The 7,004-nt window shown below is 46.3% G+C and overlaps 1 protein-coding gene across 1 annotated transcript in view; it reads right to left on the reverse strand.

Moving 5' to 3' along the window:
• ercc6l2 (excision repair cross-complementation group 6-like 2) overlaps window positions 1-488 on the reverse strand; it is a 138,791-nt gene extending 138,303 nt beyond the window's left edge. Inside the window, 1 exon segment of the mRNA XM_085984965.1 lies at window positions 404-488. The gene's annotated coding sequence lies outside the window, so the exon portion shown is untranslated.
• Between the last annotated feature and the right edge of the window lie 6,516 nt (window positions 489-7,004).

Below are 7,004 nucleotides of genomic sequence, written 5' to 3' on the forward strand. Positions count from 1 at the left end.
CAAGATCACTGAATGCATTCCCCAACACCGGGAAAAGTGGACAGGATCACTGAATGCAATCCCCAACACTGGGAAAAGTGGACAGGATCACTGAATGCAATCCCCAACACTGGGAAAAGTGGCCAAGATCACTGAATGCATTTCTCAACACTGGGAAAAGTGGACAGGATCACTGAATGCATTTCCCAACACTGGGAAAAGTGGACAAGATCACTGACTGCATTTCCCAACACCAGGAACAGTGGACAAGATCACTGACTGCATTTCCCAACACCAGGAACAGTGGACAGGATCACTGACTGCATTTCCCACCAGGAACAGTGGACAGTATTACTGTAACCAGTATTACAGTGGATCTGTGCACAGTGTGGCATCCAGTACCTGCGCGGCGCCGCTCACTCACCGACTGCGTCTTGCGTCACAATGCTCGCGCGCCCCACGTCCCCTCTCAATCGTTCAAACCCTATCTGACGCCATCCACACACCGCGCCGCCTTTCACCCGGAAGTTTTTCTAATACCATGACATCACGTGGCTGAACACGCCCACTCACCACGTGACCACGGCGGCACTCATTGGTTGCCCCGCGGAGGGGGCAGCGCACGGTGGGCGGTGTCACCGCAACATGGTTGATGCGAGAGTGAGTGAGCCGGGCTTAGTCAGCAGAGTGGTGCGGCATCACTCATTGTCTTTCAAACGCTTTTAAATTGCGGGCCTACCTTTTAAAAGCCAAAGCCATTCCAGAGTGGCCAGCGGTTTAACGGTTGCATCTCACTCGTAAACATTTCACTTTAGACCAAAAGCAGCGCGGCTGATTTCAAAGATCGGTTCGGATTGTAAAACTGAAGGGAGGAGGGGAGGTCGATACACCTGGCCAAGTCTCCCCAAACCAGGACATAAGAAACAGCAGCAGGAGTAGGCCATACGACCCTTCGAGCCAATAAGATCATGGCTGATCATCGACCTCAACTCCACTTTTCTGCCCTATCTCCATAATCCTTGATTCCCTTAGTGTTCAAAAATCTATCATCTTAACCTTGAATATACTCAAAAGACTCAGCAGCCACAGCCCTCAAGGGTTGAGAATTCCAAAGATTCACAACCATCTGAGTGAAGAAATTCCTCCTCATCTTGATCTTTAAATGGCCAACTCCTTATCCTGAGACTATGCCCCCTAGTTCTAGACACTCCAGCCAGGGGAAACAACCTCTAGTATCTACCCTGTCAATCCCCTTCAGAATCTTGTATGTTTCAATGAGATCACATCTCATTCTTCTAAACTCCAAAGAGTATAGGCCCACTCTACACAATCTCTCATCATAGGACAGCCCTCTCATCCCAGGCTGCATCTGTTAAGTTTTAAAGGTTTAAAAACAATTACAAAAATACTTTAAATGAAAACAGGCAACATATTCCTGGTAACAACAGAAAATGCTGGAAAAACTCAGCAGGTCAGGCAACATCCGTGGAGAGAAATTTGAGTTGACGTTTCGGGTTTGACCCTTCTTCAAAACTGGAGAGAAAAGGAACTAGATCGAAGGCAGGGCTGCGATCGGACAAAAGAATAAAAGAACCAAAAGAAGTAAACGAGATTAGAAGCTAGACGAGATGGTAATAGGCTGGGATTAGGTGTAAAGTGTACTGGCAGGGCAAAAGATAGCTGCCAGGTGTGAGAGAGAAACAAAAGGAAAGGGGGGGGGAGGAAAGGAGTGGAAAAATATAAGTAAAAATGAAATAGGGGCCAAGGTTATGATCTGAAATTGTTGAACTCGATATTGAGACCGGAAGGCTGCAGAGTGCCTAATCGGAAGATGAGGTGCTCTTCCGATTAGGCACTCTGCAGCCTTCCGGTCTCAATATCGAGTTCAACAATTTCAGATCATAACCTTGGCCCCTATTTCATTTTTACTTATATTTTTCCACTCCTTTCCTCCCCCCCCCTTTCCTTTTGTTTCTCTCTCACACCTGGCAGCTATCTTTTGCCCTGCCAGTACACTTTACACCTAATCCCAGCCTATTACCATCTCGTCTAGCTTCTAATCTCTTTTACTTCTTTTGGTTCTTTTATTCTTTTGTCCGATCGCAGCCCTGCCTTCGATCTAGTTCCTTTTCTCTCCAGTTTTGAAGAAGGGTCAAACCCGAAACGTCAACTCAAATTTCTCTCCACGGATGTTGCCTGACCTGCTGAGTTTTTCCAGCATTTTCTGTTGTTATTTCGGATTTCCAACATCTGCAGTATTTTGCTAACATATTCCTGGTGTTATACAACTACATATATATTTTTTACATTTAACATCAAGATCACTCCCTGTGTCCTATTTCTATTCAATTGCACATGATTACGTATTTTGGTAAGGCGGTGTCTTGACACACGTGGAGAGCCATCACTCAGTTTAAGGATCTCCAAACCTAAACTATTGAGAAATATACACAGGAAAAGTTTCTGTTTGCCCAAAGTGAAATTCCAATTCTATCCCATATAGCCACACCCTTCTTTCCTGGGTCATAGAATCATTGGATGTTATTGCACAGAAACAGGTAAACAGGTTACTCACCCATCAAGTTTGCCCCAGTGTTTTACTCCACAAAAGCCATCTAGTCCCACTCTTCAGCTTATTCCCTGTATCATTTAATATTCCTCTTTTTAAAGCAACTAATTCCTTTTTTAAACAATTTATATGTTCTACTGTAGCAGCAGTTTGTGGCAGAGAATTCCACATTCTAACCATCCACTGTAAAGATTATTTTGTGACACTTAAATTTGTGGCCTCGGTAGTTTTTTTTTATTTGTTCATGAGATGTGGGCGTCTCTGGCAAGGCCAGCATTTATTGCCCATCCCTAATTGCCCTTGAGAAGGTGGTGGTGAGCCGCCTTCTTCAACCGCTGCAGTCGTGTGGTGAAGGTACTGCCACAGTGCTGTTAGGGAGCGAGTTCCAGGATTTGGACCCAGCGACAATGAAGGATCGACGATATACTTCTAAGTCAGGATGGTGTGTGACTTGGAGAGGAACTTGGAGGTGATGGTGTTCCCATGTGCCTGCTGCCCTTGTCCTTCTAGGTGGTAAAGGTCATGGGTTTAGGAAGTGTTGCTGAAGAAGCCTTGGCGAGTTGCTGCAGTGCATCTTGTAGATGGTAAACACTGCAGCCATGGTACGCTGGTGGGGGAGGGAGTGAATGTTTAAGGTGGTGGATGGGGTGCCAATCAAGTGGACTGTTTTGTCCTGGATGGTGTTGAGCTTTTTGAGTGTTGTTGGAGCTGCACTCATCCAGGCAAGTGGAGAGTATTCCATCACACACATGACTTGTGCCTTATAGATGGTGGAAAGGCTTTGGGGAGTCAGGCGGTGAGACATTTGCTGCAGAATACCCAGACTCTGACCTGCTCATGTTTCCACAGTATTTATGTGGCTGGTCCAGTTAAGTTTCTGGTCAATGGCGACCCCCAGGATGTTGATGGTGGGGGATTCAGCGATGATAATGCTGTTGAATGTCAAGGGGCGGTGGTTAGACTCTCGCTTGTTGGAGATAGTCATTGCCTGGCACTTGTGTGGTGTGAATGGTACTTGCCATTTATCAGCCCAAGCCTGAATGTCATCCAGGTCTTGCTGCATGTGGGCATGGAATGCTTCATTATCTGAGGAGTTGCAAACCGCACTGAACACTGTGCGAACATCCCCACTTCTGACCTTATGATGGAGGGTGTAGGGGGTGGTGGTGTGTGTCAGCTTCACCTCTGACTTATGAGCGGTTCGAATCGCTCCCACTCCCTTGGTTCTAGACCTTGGACTTATTTGGGGGTTGTGACAAAAGTGCAGCAGACAACTGGTTTTGGTACAAGAAACTTTGATCTTTATTCAAGAGAGAAAATATAACACAACAATCTTAACACTCTAATAAAATGGGGAACACTTCGATACACACGAGGGAAATTACGGTAGAAAAAATACCTCACCCCTTCCTAATCACACTTTACTAGCTAAGTTGGGCTCTAGAGGACCAGGGATAATGCTCACCAAACGAATCCTTGACAGTTGAGCTGATTAGCGATTTCGGGGTTCGCTGGATGTGTTGGTTGGTGCCTGCCGTACCCCGGACGTGGTAGAGGACTTCGACTGTGTGTCTGGTCAGTCTTCGCGAGTCCGCTGATGCGGTAGGGTGCGTATTGGATTTATCGGGTGAGTACCCACTTTTCTTCTGTTAGAGGTAGGGTTTAGAGTCTTTTAAGTAAAAATCTTACCCAGGGGTAAGTCAGGAATAGATTGCAGAGTGGAAAACTTGCGAACCTTCGGTTTTCTCCCGAGTTGGTTTTCTTTTGGTCGCGGTGGCCCAATATTACCCGATTGGTTGGTGGTGATATTTGGTTGGTTGTTTCGTAAGGCCCTTGTTGTCGCGAGGTGTCTGATGGTCACTGGAACTGTTGCTCTGGTTTCTTGTGTGTTGACCTGCTTCCAGAATTGAGAACTGCTGAGAACTTGTTGTACTGTGTAGCTGCTGAACTGAACTAACTGCTGAACCTTACTGACTTCTTGAGAAAACAGGCCTTCAATTATACTAATTGGGGCCTCCTAATCTGCGCGCCAAATCAATCTCGGTTTATTGTAAGATTTTGGTGGGCTCGTTAATATTAAGTTGTTTAAAGTGGTTTCGGGATGGTTCCATGAGCCGTTGAAGTTTTAAGAATGTGTGAAGTGGTTTCAGGATGGTTTCATTAGCTGTTGAACTATTACTTGATTGTAGTGAATTGTCCTCAGGCTTTGAGTTTCCTGTGGAGCCTGAGATTCTTTGTAGGTTGGTGAAGTGATTTGTTTTATGCATGTTTTTGGATGGGTCCTGTATTTTGAGTGAGGCTGTTCTTACATAGAAACATAGAAGATAGGAGCAGGAGTAGGCCATTCGGCCCCTCGAGCCTGCTCCGCCATGCAATGAGATCATGGATGATCATCCAAATTCAGTACCCTGTTCCTGCCTTCTCTCCATATCCCTTGATCCCTTTAGCCTTAAGAAATATATCCAACTCCTTCTTAAATATATTTAATGAATTGGCCTCTACTGCCTTCTTTGGTAGAGAATTCCACAGGTTCACCACTCTCTGGGTGAAGAAATTCCTCCTCATCTCTGTCCTAAATGGCTTACCCCTTATCCTTAGACTGTGACCCCTGGTTCTGGACTCCCCGACCATCAGGAACATCCTTCCAGCATCTAGTCTGTCTAGTCCTGTTAGAATTTTATAAGTTTCGATGAGATCCCCTCTCATTCTTCTAAACTCCAGTGAGTACAAGCCCAATCGATCCAATCTCTCCTCATACGTCATTCCTGCCATCCCAGATATCAGCCTGGTGAATCTTTGCTGCACTCCTTCCATGGCAAGAACATCCTTCCGTGGGTCTATTGTTAGAGTGTAAATTGTCTGATTGGGGAACTGTCTAACGTCACTCACCCCCTGACAGCTTGATTAACTGATTAACTCCAATACTCAAACTGTCTATTACAGAGGTTGATCCCATTTCCTGTTGCAGCCTTTTCTTTCTTTACAAGCCCAAACATGCCTTTTAAAAAATACCAAATCTTGGTTTTTGACCTTGAATCTCCCTCTGTTAGGCCCAATATTTTATCACCCTGAAGTGGTTAGAAAAGAGTCCAAAGTCCTTTTCTTTAGGGTTTTTCTCTGAGTTTTGGGGGACCTGTGAATTTTGAGAATCTTACAAGGGAAGGTCATTAATGAAGCAGCTGAAGATGGTTGGGCCTAGGTCACTGCCCTGAGGAACTCCTGCAGCGATGTCCTGGGGCTGTGATGATTGACCTCCAACAACCACAACCATCTTCCTTTGTGCTGGGTATGACTCCAACCAGTGGAGAGTTTTCCCCCTGATTCCCATTGACTTCAGTTTTACTAGGGCTCCTTGATGCCACACTCGGTCAAAAGCTGCCTTGATGTCAAGGGCAGTCATTCTCACCTCACCTCTGGAATTCAACTTTTTTGTCCATGTTTGGACCAAGGTTGTAATGAGGTCTGGAGCCGAGTGGTCCTGGCGGAACCCAAACTAAGTATCAGTGAGCAGGTTATTGGTGAGTAAGTGCCGCTTGATAGCACTGTCGACAACACCTTCCATGACTTTGCTGATGATTGAGAGTAGACTGATGGGGCAGTAATTGGCTGGATTGGATTTGTCCTGCCTTTTGTGGACAGGACATACCTGGGCAGTTTTCCACATTGTCGGATAGATGCCAGTGTTGTAGCTGTACTGGAACTGTTTGGCTAGAGGCATGGCTAGTTCTGGAGCACAAGTCTTCAGCATGACAGCTGGGGTGTTGTTGGGGCCCATAGCCTTTGCTGTATCCAGTGCGCTCAGCTGTTTCTTGATACCACGTGGAGTGAATCAAATTGTCTGAAGACTGGCTCCTGTGATGGTGGGGCCTTCAGGAGGAGGCCAAGATGAATCATCCACTCAGCACTTCTGGCTGAAGATGGTTGCAAACGCATGTGCTGGGCTCCACCATAATTGAGGATGGGGATATTCATGGAGCCTTCTCCTCCTGTTAGTTGTTTAATGGTCCACCACCATTCACGACTGGATGTGGCAGGACTGCAGAGCTTTGATCTGATCCGTTGATTGTGGGATCGCTTAGCCCTGTCTATAGCATGCTGCTTCCGCTGTTTAGCATGCATGTAGTCCTGTGTTGCAGTTTCCCCAGGTTGGCACCTCATCTTTAGGTACACCTGGTGCTGCTCCTGGCATGCTCTTCTGCACTCCTTATTGAACCAGGGTTGGTCCCCTGGCTTGATGGTAATGATAGAGTGAGGGATTTGCCGGCCATGAGGTTACAGATTGTGGTGGAATACAATTCTGCTGCTTCTGATGGCCCACAGCGCCTCATGGATGCCTAGTTTTGAGCTGCTAGATCTGTTCTGAATCTATCTCATTTAGCACGGTGGTAGTGCCACACAACACATTGAAGGGTGTCCTCAGTGTGAAGATGAGACTTTGTTTCCACAGTGACTGTGT

This window comes from Somniosus microcephalus, chromosome 1, assembly GCF_052327205.1.
Source record: "Somniosus microcephalus isolate GS21.2 chromosome 1, FLI_Smic_1.0, whole genome shotgun sequence".
In the NCBI taxonomy this organism is placed as follows: domain Eukaryota; kingdom Metazoa; phylum Chordata; class Chondrichthyes; order Squaliformes; family Somniosidae; genus Somniosus; species Somniosus microcephalus.